The 13264-nt window shown below is 40.3% G+C and overlaps 1 long non-coding RNA gene across 1 annotated transcript; it reads left to right on the top strand.

Annotated features, from left to right (window-relative positions):
* The first annotated feature begins 293 nt into the window (after nt 1–293).
* LOC133235463 (uncharacterized) lies at nt 294–4670 on the top strand. The gene is made up of 3 exons (XR_009732559.1): nt 294–399; nt 3891–4044; nt 4153–4670. It is a non-coding gene; the product is annotated as an uncharacterized LOC133235463 (long non-coding RNA).
* The last annotated feature ends 8594 nt before the right edge of the window (nt 4671–13264 follow it).

Genomic DNA, 13264 nt, shown 5'->3' with positions numbered 1-13264 from the left:
TTAAAGATTGAAATGGATCCAAATTTCATTTCCAAAGAAATATGTTATATCAAGGATGATTATTATATTAAAATCTGGGAGCACACAAACTTGAGCCTGAGATATTTAAATTGTCCTTTTTTAAAAGTATGCAGTAATATTTTCCCTGTTGCCCTTATATCTCATGGAATCACAGTGCTAGACAGCAAACCCAGGAAACTGAGTGTACTTCTTAGGTAACTGAATAGGACTCATTTTGACTGACTCTTATTGGAATTTCAGACTTAGAGAAGGCACTGTGAAGTCACAAACAGGTTGTTTACTGCTCACAAGTATGTTTCGCTTGATCAGTGCAAGGGTCTTACAGGTTTAAAAGTGTACTGACAACATTCAAAGATCAGGACATTTCTCAGGAGAAAAGTAGGTTCCTTGGCTTTCCTTTTAAAACCAGAAGCTCCGGCCATGCTGCGCAGTGTTTCTACCTAGTCAAAACCAGCCAGAGTGGGAGGAGGGCTGTTCCCTGCAGGCAGCAGACTCCAGTCTGCCCCAATCCCTGCCAGTCCTTGGAGGCATTTTAGTTTGTGATCCCTGCTCTCAAGCAATGGTTCTCACCTGAGGGTTTTATCAGAATCAACTAGAGAGGACCCTCCCCCACCACCTTCATCTGAAATACATACAGAGAACCACTGCCTTAAATAGTATCCAGTCCATCGGTGAAACAGGAAAAAAAAAATGTGCTACTTCTTTTTACCTAAAGATATTAGTTTACGTTCTACTCTTAACCACTGAGGCAAAAACAGATTCTACTATAAAGTGTATCTGACAATCAAAGCCTTCCACAATTTGCCTAATACATTGAAACAACCAATCATTATAGAGAAGGGGAAAAAAATCTTTCAAGATAATTCATTTTACCCTGATAAAACTGGCAGAATGTCTTAGTCAAAATAATGAAAGTGGTAACTATCATCTGTGATAAAGTTTGACTTGGAGTTTTATCCCATGCTGCAAAAAAACCTTTAAAAAGTGGAGGTAGGAGGTGGGAAATGGGTTCCTAGCCAAAGCAATTAGTTCTAAGACATTAGGATCTCAGTTTACAACAGCTGAGATCCTAATGTCTTTAAGCTACCACCTTTGCAACAAACTCAGAAACAGTCCAAGTCCCCAGGTCTACTGCAGACTGATGCTGGCCCAAGTGTGAACCACAGACCAGCAACATCTGAGAGCTTGTTCAAAATGTAAACTCTCAGGTCCCATCCCAGACCTAATCAAATAGAAACTCTTGGGATAAGACCCAGCAAACTGTTTTAACAAGCCCTTCAGATGATCCTGATATGTGCTAACATTTGACAATCATGGGCAAGAATCGTCTAGAGAACTGAAAATATACGGATTCCTAGGCCCCACTCCCAAGTGCATTTCTAACCAATTCCAATTCTAGCAGCACTGCACTAGACTCGTGGATCTCAGCCCTGATTGTGCAGTAGAGTCACCTGAAAAGGAGAAAAAGCGAGAAAGAGACTACAAACCATGCCCCACTCCAGACCAACTGAAGCAGGAATCTCTAGGGATAAAGTCAAGACTCTGGGGTGTTTTTGTTTGTTTGTTTTTTAAAGCCTACCAGGTAATTCTAATGTGTACTCAAGGTGAGCCACTGCTCTCAACCTAGCTTATCTCCTCAGTCAATTTTAGCTCCCCTAACACATCAATGTATTCGTTTGTCTTCTCTCTGGAAATGTTCTGAAACTATTTCTGACTCAAGAGATAGTCATGACCGATAATCTCAGCTGTCTGAGTAAGTATTTCAAAGAACAGCCTCTCATCAGTCTGGTAGAAACTGTCCCCAACAGTCATTTTCTGACCAATACTTGAGTTCTTATATGAAGATGGTGTTATCTGGGGATAACTGCTAAGGGACAATGTCAGCAAATTGCTCCTGCCAGGAGGTAGAACCCAGAGCCGTGAAAGTCAGACATCCTCCAAATAACACATTCCATGGCAAAAACTAAATGTTTTGGCTGAGGATGAGACACACAGACGTGCCAATATTTTCAATACCAATGCAGTTTCCTTCCAAGAAGCTTTAACAATTCCAAAAGAGATTTGTTTAACCCATTAACTAAAATCAGCCAAGGTATCGATATGGCAGCAGGGGTCAGAGGACAATGTAAACAACCTTAAAATCTCTGTTCAGTGAAGGCAGGAGCCACTAGAGAAGATGGCTCCTGACTGTACGAAACCACTCTGAGGACTTTAAAAAAGCTATGATGAGAAGAAATGTAGGTAGATGCCAATGTTTGCCCAAAATGTTTCTTAAAAGATTTCTAAATAAAATTCCTTATGTTCAGTGGATTAAAATACCCTCAGACTTGAGTTTTTCCTGAAGAAGAGTGTACCAGTGACAGCTCATCAAACCAGAGGAAGTAAGATGGAAACAAAATGCATATTCATGTGTAATAACAGAGTAAAAAGACACTGTAGGAGAAAATATTGATAAACAAATATTTTCCTAGAGAAAGTGGTATGTATATTTTAGCTTCATAAACATACACTTGAAAGCGGAGGGGAAAAAACTTTTTTTCCATTTTGGCTTTATTAGAACAACAAGAGACTTTGTGTCTCCCATCAAAACACACCCAGGCCCTTTTGTCATGTCTGAGAAACTATTGATTCCTCTATTAAATTGTGCTATATGGAAAAATCTTGACAAGAGCAATATCATTTATTAGACTAACAAATATGTTAGTTGAACCAGCTTTGGAGACTTCTAAAATCCATTATACAACTGCAGCTCTTTTTCAAAGGCCAGGATGTATTACAGAGACCAATTCTCAGGACACAGTATGACTAATTTAGTTGCACATTCCAAGAGACCATTATTTCTTAGGAAGGGTAGAAAAATTATAACCTTCAACTTTGGGGGAAATCACCAACAGCTGATGTGTCTATACTAAATATCTCAACAAGCTCATTCTAAATTCCCTAATATTTCCATTCTCAGCATTTTCTGACACTAAAAATTTTATAAGGGGAAAAAAACAAGAGGAGAGACTACAAAAAATAAAATTAACAGATAAGCTGTGCTACTTTTTGAGGAAAATAGGCTATTTACAGCCCATCATCAAACCCTACCCCAGTGCTGCCCAATCACACCTCATCTAATCCACTCCTCACCCCGTTTCTGCTCCTTCTCTTCTATGGATGATGACACAAAGGGGCCTTTTTAAGACTTCACATAATACATTCTACCCCAGCCATATGTATTACCCTCTGTGGCAAGCAAGATATGACAAACTCAAAGAATCATAGCTCTCAAAGATGCTTCAAAGTTCACCTTGTCCAACCACTCTTGTTTGCAAGAATGAGACCCAGAGGGAAAGAGACTCAACTAATAAGAGCCGATAAATCGATGGCAGAGTCAGGCAATCTGGCCCCCATGCCATGTGCTTCCCATCTGTCTGCCACACAGGTTCTTTTCATCTGTTACAAAATTAGTATTAAAAAAAAAATTAAGTTCCACCTCAACTTGTTTCACTCTGAGGCCAATCTGAAATACTCATGTAGAGACCTTATTGATGCTATCAAGAAACTAATCACTCCTTACAGTCAAGGTAAGTGGTCAGTGACTAGATCCTGTGCAGAAAATCAAATACACATCACTCCAAATGAACATCCAGCTCCACTGAGCCGTGTGCTGAGATTCGTGGGGTCTTTGAGGGCGCTGACTCCTGAAGGGAGAAGGGGAAGATTCTGGGGCTGCCTGGTGTCTCCCAAGTGCAAGATGCCTGGCCTGACCTTCTGCCAGTCCTTTGCAGGCCTGGGAAGAAGTACTCAGGACAACAGGAGGATTTTGTAAGTTCCCAGTGATCCAAAAGGAGGAGGGAAACTCTGTTGCCTTTGTCTATATCCAGGCAAGAAGGTCAGAGTCAAGCAGACCTGACAATCGCAACAGTATCCTCAGTCAGCATCTGTTCTGCATCACACAGTAGGATACAGACCAGGAGCCAGAGTGAGGTGGGCAAGAAGACACAGGAGGCAGGGAAAGGACTAAGGAAAGAAGAGAATGTAAGTGAAAAAGAAGGGAGAACAGATGAGGAAAAGGGTTGAGTTTTGAAAAAGACCTGTGGTAGAGCCATCTAATACTCACCCAGATCCTGCTCTCCTTGCCTCTAGGACCTTCTGAGCCCATGGAGGGATGACCCTTCCCAACCTGTGGGTGAGTCCAGGTGACCAGTCCACACCAGAGCAGGTGGGCGTGACATGGGGTCAAGTGCGTCATACCAGGATGAGCTCCTTGAAGGCTCTGTATCCAGCCTTGGGGTAGGCATCTTTGCAGCTGTGGGCAGTGCCATAAGACAGAAGCCTGGAATGCTGAGCCAACACATGGATGGCATTTGTCCTGGAGTAACACCCAGATTTGTAGAAATAAATTTTGCTGTATTAAGCCACTGAATATTAGAGGTGGCTTATTTCTGCAGCACAACATAGCTTATCCTCATTAAAGAATCAATCAAGAGTAGGAAGTAGAAGTGAGAGAGAAAGAAGAAAAGGGCACAGAGAAACAGAGGGGGAGAAAAAGGAAAGAGGCAATGTGGGGGCCAAATGCAACGGCCTCTCACATAAATTGCTTTCATCCTTGTTCAAAGCACTCTAGAAGCACAGGAGGGAAATGGGCAAATGTGTCCAGGAACAACTCCCAGGGGAGAAGTCAGTGCTCATGGGTGCCACATTTCCACTGTGATGTGTTTGTAGTCACCTCCTTGCTGAATATGCTTCATGTAATACACATGTGTTTGTGTATTAACTATTATATTACTAAACACTAGACATTGTAGTTAGCACAAGGGATATGGAAGAGACCAAGACAGACATGGTCCCTGGCCCCACAGAGCTTGTAAACTATTATTTTCTTCCCTTTAAACTCTGCGGGCAACTCCATGCCAATATTCCACCTGGCAGGGAGGCAAGAATGATTACAAACTTCAGCCACCAGGCAATGATGAGTATGACGAAAGAGCTCCAGAGGCTGCACTGGCTGGTTCAGCCAGGAACCTGCTGTGGAGGGATGATGGTAAGGGACCTGTGAGCTCTGAAGGTCAGTTTCTTTATCTCGGATGTAATGAAGGTAGGCCTGATGACCTCTGTGCCACATTCAACTCTAATAATAGTGGTAATGATAATAGCACCAATAATAGCAGCTATTGAGCATTAACTATATGCCAGGCACAGAGCCTGGATTATTGCATTTAATCTTCACATCAACCCATATAAGGTAGGCCTTACCAAACCCATTTTGCAGATGACTAAACTGTGACTCAAAGAGGTGAAAAAAATTTGCCTATGCTAGTAAGTGGTAGAGTTGTAACGTAGAGGGAATTCTTACTGAGTCCTAAGCCCACAGCCTTAACTACTCTGCCAAAAACAAACACCACAAAGTGTATCTATCACTGTGGTTAAAGGAAAATCAAACACCCAGACAAAGCAGATGTGTTCTTAACACTCTCTTGAGATGCTAAAAACTCCACCCACCCTACCCTAGAAAACAGTCTTAAAGAGATAAAGTACCTATGGGAAACAAAGTTGAACCATCGTCTTTCATCTCTTCTGAGAAATGAAGGGCTTTGGTTCTAGCTGTATACGGTGCTTGCTCCATGTTGATCTGGGCGCCTCATTTGGGTGTGCTTGCCTGCTAAGTCGCTTGAGTCGTGTCCAGCGCTTTACAACTCTATGGACTACAGCCTGCCATACTCCTCTGTCCATGGGATTCTCCAGGCAAGAATATTGGAGTGGACTGCCATGTCCTCCTCCAGGGGATCTTCCCAACCCAGGGATCAAACCCACAACTCTTATGTCCCCTGGATTGGCAGGCGGGTTCTTTACCACTAGTGCCATGTAGTCCTCAGAAAAGATAAAATGAGCCTTCCCTCTAGATATCCGCCCATATTCCTCAGCTCCTGACTTCTGGGACAACCCCCCGTCTCTCCTTGCCCATACTTGACCAACTAGGTCACTGGTCGTGCCTGCACATTTGCAGCCTAGGCCCCTGGAGTCTTCGGGGCCAGACACATTTCACCTGAAACACCTCTGCCCATCACTCTTTATTTCAGTCAGTGTTGGTTACTTGTGTCCCTGTCCATCCTAAGAACTAAATAAGAGTATAAAGCAACAAACAGTTACAGACATTTTTTCTCCAGCCTTGTAATGGAACTGCAGGCTAGCCAGATATTCAGGGGATCTTGGGGATCTAACTTTTTAATTAAAAAGTGGTTTCAAAAGAGCACTTGAGTAGAAATTCTAAGTAACTGCCTGCCAACTCCAACTACCATGCCTAAGAACCCAGCAACAAGGAGACTTGTACACAGAGGAAACAAGATTTTGACTGCAGCCTTTGAGGTGAAAGATACTTTAAAACATGTAGCCTGGAGCATGAGCTGCGTGTGGTCCAGCAGAGCTGGACAACTTTATTATCAAGAGAGCCCATTTTGCTGGAGGGTGACACGGAGGCAGACCAGACAGAACTGACCAGTGTGAGGTAAAGAGAAAGCAAGAGTGGCACAAATGTGTTTCTTGGGAGAATGGAGTTGTCGTTTACCAAACTGGCGGAGACTGTAGAAGAAGGTATTGGAGGATGCGGGAGACATAAGGAGTTCTGATTTAGACATGTCAAGCTCAAGATACCTGCCAGGCGAGGAAGCTGAGAAATGGAGTAGCATGGAATATACAAGCTCAGGGGAGAAGCTTGAGTGAAATTAGAATAACCAGAATTGTTTTGAACCAAACCATTGAGCCAAGGTTTAATGCCTCAGCATTCTCATTATGCAAGCTGCTGGTGAGACGCAATGGGCAAAACTACAAGTGTGCACATATGTGTGCACTCCCACACACATATACAACCATATATATACATATATATAAAATATGCATATATTGCTTTGCTTATTTTCACATGTAACAAGGTATATGTATACTACTAGAAAGTTAGGTAGCCCCTTTTGGGGTAAAGAGCCCTGAATTAGGCACTGAGGGAGAAGTATAGATAGTAGGCAAAAAAAGGATATAACCCATTTCATTTGCACTATTTTCATGAAGAAATAACAACATCCAATCCCAAGGTCATTGTAGGATAGGGAGACAACATTGTGCAGTTGTTAATTGTTTCTGAATTAATATACAACTAGAATAAAACTCCAGCAGGCTTCCCTGGTGGCTCAGTGATAAAGAATCTGCCTGCCAATGCAGGAAACACAGGTTCAATTCCTGGGTCAGGAAGAGCCCCTGAAGAAGGAAATAGTAACCACTCCAGTATTCTTGCCTGGGAAACCCCTTGGACAGAGGAGCTTGGTGGGCTACAGTCCACAGGGTCGCAAAAGAGCTGGATACAGCTTTAACAATTGAACAACAACAGTAAGACTCCAACTGAAATTCTGAAAAAATACGGTAAAAAATAAAAAGGCAGGCAGACAACAGTAAGATATTTGGTCACTGCTTTCCGCCCTCCCCTGCCCCCCCACCCCCGGCCCCCAGCATCATAAAACTGTAAAATCTTAGACATGTAAGGGATCTTGGATTGCATTTAGTCCAAGGCTGATTTACACAGATGAGATACAAAGCCCCCCAAAAGTGAATCAACTTGTCCATGAGCATGTACCTAATTTCTTTACAAGCACTGCATAAAAAGTATCTGTCTTTCAGAAGGAAACAATAAATCCATTTTTTTCTAAAACATGTCACAAGAAAATAGCTGTTGTGGCACCAAAAACTTCTCCCATTATTTGAGTTCATGTATACCTACAGCTGATTCATGTTGAGCTTTGACAGAAAACAACAAAATTCTGTAAAACAATTATCCTTCAATTATAAATAAATAAATTTTAAAAATAATAATAATTCAAAAAGCAGTTTAGCTATATAAGTCAAAATAATAAATACAAATATCTTTAGACTCAATGATTCTATTGGGCTAGCCAAAATTTTTGTCTTCAATTTCTGTAAGATGTTAAGGAAAAACCTGAGCAAACTTTTGGCAACCTAATACTTCTAGAAATTTATGTAACAGATATTTTAAAAAGTCTACAAATACTGTTCTTATTTTTCTTCTATTGCTTCTACTAATAAAAAAAGTAAGGGTACCATTATTACTATAAATTGAAAGTAAATGATATATCTATCAAGGGTTTTAAATTAAATTAAGGTATATCCTACAATGCAAATAACGTACAACCACAAAAATAACAATGTGGTACTATATTTACCTTAAAAAAAAAAAACACTCAGACACATTGTTGAGTTTAAAGGCAAACAGATTTAAGAACAAATGATTGAGGTTTTCTAAATTAAAAAAAAAAAAAGTTTTCAAAAGAATATACAGTATATTCCCATTGAGAATGTAGCAAAGAAAGAAGGGGGAGGACCATTCACCAGAATGTTAACAGTGGTTACCAATCAATGCTGAGATTTTAGAGGGGTGTGGGTTTTTTTGGCTTTTTTCTTATGATTTTTCTGTATACTTTGACTTTTTCTTACCATGAGAATGCACAGTTTTTACAATCAGAAAAACTTTAAAACTAATTTCATTTTGAAATTTATAATTAATAAGTAAGTCTCTTTTCCCGCCACCCATGCCCTTTCAATGAGGAGCAAATGCATGTAAGCAAAATGTTGACTCACCCCGAAAGGCCTTCCCGGTGCTGCAATAGGGAACCCGCGGGTGCGGGGTGCCAACAGCCAGCCAGAGCCAGGAGGTGGGCACAGGGTAAGGATGCAGAGCCGGCAGATGGAGTAAGGGACCACGCAACTGTAGTTTTCCCCTGGTGTCAGACGCGTCTGTCCCAGAAGCTGGAAGACTTGCCTAGAATGGTGCCGGATGGTGAGGAGGGCACGCCGTAGTGGGAGGTGGCGGGGTGAGACTCGACCTCCAGCCCCACCAATGGCATAGCCCCCGCCCATGAAGGAATCAGTGATGCTCCTTCAGCACCAGCTGCGTTAGCTGGGCGGGGAGCAATGCCTCAGTCCCAGGGGTCGGGGCCCTCAGGAGGGCCTGCTTCCCATTCAGACACAGAAGCAGCTTTTGCATTGTTGATTGGTTTCTGGTCTGTTCATTTCCTCTTGAAATGGTGAAGGGTTCATAAAGGACAATCAGTCCTTGACCCCGGCCTTCTGAATACTCATCCCCAAGCCAACTCAGAGAGCATCCAGCATCTCCTCTAGACAAGGACTAGACAATGTTCCCTATTTTGAAGAAACTTTGCCAAGTTGATCAGATGACTTACTTTGGATCATGGATGTCACAAAACCTGCACGTCCCACCTGGGCAGTCAAGCCCTTAAATGGCCTCTGAAAAAGCCCTGTGCTCCCTTCTTCCTGGAGTCCCTCTTCTGCCTCCCCACCAGCCCAGTGAGAAAAGTGAGCCTTTTTTTTTTATTACACTGAGACCACTGATGCTCTGTAGTGTTAAGTATCCCCTCCCCTCTTTGACCACCTGTCCCCATCAAAATAGAGAAAACCCCTAGGTTCCTCCTTTTGGGTTTTGTCATTGAAGGCCTTCTGGAGTTACCATGTGCTCTTGGGGAAAAAGTCATAGCGAACAGCAAATGGGTAGACTGCCCAGCCCAGAAATGAGGCTCCGCCAAATCGTACCTTTTGCAAAATCAAAAATGGGTGTCGTATTCAGGCTCCACCTGGTCAGAAGAAAAGCAAAGCCCTGGGCCAGTTTCTGTTGCTACAAGCTAGAGAAGGACCCTAGCTGTGATGAAGAGCTCAGGCCCACACTGGTCCAACGAGGCTTCCTCCGTAAGTGAGGTTTTATGCCCAGGCTTGCAGGAGCCCTGTGTCTGGGCCACTGCTTCCCAAGAAATGTGGACACTAACGGGGAAGGCTGTGACCATCCCTGAAAAATATTTCAAACTGTGTTACAAGCTAACCCTGCCAGAGAGGGGGCCCCTACTCTGCTTTCTGCATGGTCTTAAGACTCTTCAAAGCACTCAATTAAGAAACGCAGCTTCTATAAAACTCGGAGCAGACTATTACCACGCAAACAGCTGCCATGTGATTAGAAACACAGGAACTATTCTGAGTAAGGGATGCTTGGTGCAATTAATCTCTTCCTTTGTGTTCCAAGTATGGTTCCCAGAAAATGGAGCAAGGGAACAGCTTATATTGTTTTATTTTCAAAAATACAATTATAAAATAAATACACAATCATTGTAGAAAATGTTTGGATATGCAAAAAATTACAGAGAAAGTAATCAGATTTATTTATAATCCCAGCATTCAGATATAGCAACCCTTTTGGTGTTTTATGATGTGTTTTGGTACCACATTTCTTCTGCTTTGTGAAAACATAATTGAGATCATATTTTATATGAAACTTTAAAATCTGCTTTTTTTTGGCTTAACATTGGCTAGTAATCATTTCACATGTTATTTTTTAAATCCTTATATTTTAGTGGCTGCATAGTATTCAATCATATAGATATGACACCATTGATTGACAATTTCCCAAAAAGTGATTCTGTGAGAAACATCTTGAGTCTCTGTTTTTGCATTTCAGATTATCTTTGAAGATAGTGTTCCAGCAGTGGTATTGCCTGTGAAGGGTAAATTCTGTAGCTAATTAAAGGACAACGTAACAGCCATCTTCACTTAAAGTTATGTCCTTTTGTTTTACCTTTAAATATATGTTGCCAAAAATTAATATATTATCAAGGAAATTGCTTTTGATAGCTTGTAACTCTTAGAAGGACTTCCTGAGTTACAAAATTGAATTTTTAAAAAAGAATCCTAATCCTAGGAAAGTACTTCAAAATGTTAACTGTGTTTGTCTTTAGATGGAACTTGAGTTTAATTTTTTTTCCTGCTTTTCCTTTTACTGCAGTTTGCCAAATTTTCTACAATGTAGCATTTCTATAATGCCACTTTTACAATGTTTCCTAACACAATGTAACAGTTTTTTAAAACAATGTGTGCTTTTCTCTCTTACTTTATAGAACAAGCCACTGTAGATTATAAGCATTTTTTTTACTCACCCTCCTGCTTATTCACGTTCACAGTTGAGAAAAATGTTTGAATTCCAGATCGTCATTTTTTCCAGAAAATATTTTGTAAATAACTTAATTGGACTCAAGCAAAGGAAACTGAAGTTACTGATAAAAACTGTAAATTACATTTACAGAAAATACAATTATATCTTTAGTTCCACCTGTATGATTTGAGTGAATTTAAGGCTACTGTCTTTGTCAGTTCAGGCTGTTAAAACAGAATACCGTACAATGGGTGGCTTATAAACAAAGACGTTTCTTTCTCACCGTTCTGGAGGCCAGAAGTCCAAGATGAGAGAACCAGCATGGTGCGTTCTGGTGAGAGCCCTCCTCCAGGTTGCAGACTTCTCACCATGTCATCACGCAGAAGAGAGCAGAAGAAGCATGCCCTGTCTTGTGAGGTTGATAAGGGTACTAATCCCATTCATGAGAGCTCCACGCTCAGGACCTTATCTATTCCTAATTACCTCCAAAGGTCCCACATCCCATATCATCACATTGAAAGGGTTAGAGTTTCAACATATGGATTTGGTGGGGGACATAAAATATTTCATCCATAACAGCTATCAAGCCACAAAGCTCATCTTTCCCCAAGATACAGCTAGGTACGTGTACACACACACACACACACACACACACACACACACACACTGGGTCTTTTAACACTCAGTCCATTTGATGCCACTTCTCCTGATATAGGAATACAGAAGCAATAACAGATAAATGGGCAGGTCCTAATCCCCTGATCCAAAGCAAGCACTATATATATATAATTTTTCTCTTCCCATCACAACCATAATTTTTAATTCTTTTTTATTCCCTTTTTGTTTTTAAAGGCTTAGACAGCAGAAGTGTTTAGTTCCTTTTTCACAGAAAAATATAGGCCTGATATAAGTTGTAAACTGGGAAATGATGGGTTAATTTTAAAATAATCTTTGACTAGTTTGCATCATATAATTTTTATACCAGAATCATGCCACCCAGGGAGGAGGATATAACTTGGTTGCCAAGGGAACCTTTCCTGATTTCAAAAGATGAAATTAAACAATGTTCGAAGAAGGTATTAAAATATTTATTATTGTCATAGTTATTATTAATGATAATAAATAACAGAAGATAGCATCACAGGATTTTATAAAGCCTCATGCACATAAAGTTTGGAAAAAAGGGTTGACTCAGGCAAAGGCTTCTCTTGGCAGGAAAAAAGAAAAGTAGAAGACTAAGAAAATTCTATGGAGGAAATAGATGTTTCTATTAAAAGAGAGCAGGAGAAAAAGCAATTACAACAGGACATATATATAGGAAACTGCATGTATTATACTTCTATTATTATTAATATTTTCCCTGAAAGGCTAAAATATTGCAAAAGGCTTTTAATGCCTGAAGTTACAGGAAAAAATATACTTATTTCTAAAACCTCAAAGAAAGAAGGATTTTGAGAACAAGTATAGTAATAAAAAATTTTGGCCCTATAAATGAAATCAGATATACTAGTTTTCCTATTTAGTCTCAGTGAGGAAAACCAGACCTAAATTAAATACAGTTTGTAACAGCTGAGGTTTAGCTAATAATGTTCTTAAATGTGTACCTGGGCATTTATATTTCTCTAAATCTTGTTCTATATTTATTCCATTGTTCATACTTACAATTAGATGCATTATTTTTGTATGACATTATTTCTAATGACATGAGTCTCTGGAGAAAAAGTTTAATTACTTGGGTTCTAACATGATTTTTCTTTTACACATAATTAGTATAAGCCTAGGTTAAAAAAGTCTATAATCAAAAGCATAGTGTTCACCTGGTGGAAACTATCCAAATCTTAGGCATAGGGCCAAAGAGAAGATATTCACTAAAGGGTTATAATGACAAATGCAAATCTAGTAATTAAAAGCAAACACATTAGCTTAAATACTTCATGCCACAGTTAATGCTTGCTTCTTCTGCCTCTGTTGCCATGGAGATGAAGAGCAGCTGGCAAGCTGTGTATCTGTGGTTCCCAGCTAACCATGTCTGCACATCAGTATCACCTGGGGAACTTCTAAAAGTATAGATTCTTCTAGTTCCACATTCCCCTCCCTTGAAATTCTGATTCAGTATATATATCAACTACTTTGTGGATATTCAACTGCTTTTTTCTTATTTGTTAAAGATTGGTTTTCTCCAAATTATTTTCTGACTCACATTGTCTTCAGTGAATTTCTTTTAAAAAGTATGAGTTAGTCTCTGACATTTTATAAAACTCTTAG

This window comes from Bos javanicus, chromosome 2, assembly GCF_032452875.1.
Source record: "Bos javanicus breed banteng chromosome 2, ARS-OSU_banteng_1.0, whole genome shotgun sequence".
Taxonomy (NCBI): domain Eukaryota; kingdom Metazoa; phylum Chordata; class Mammalia; order Artiodactyla; family Bovidae; genus Bos; species Bos javanicus.
Note: the sequence above shows the minus strand (reverse complement) of the source record. Positions and strands in the feature narration are given on the sequence as shown.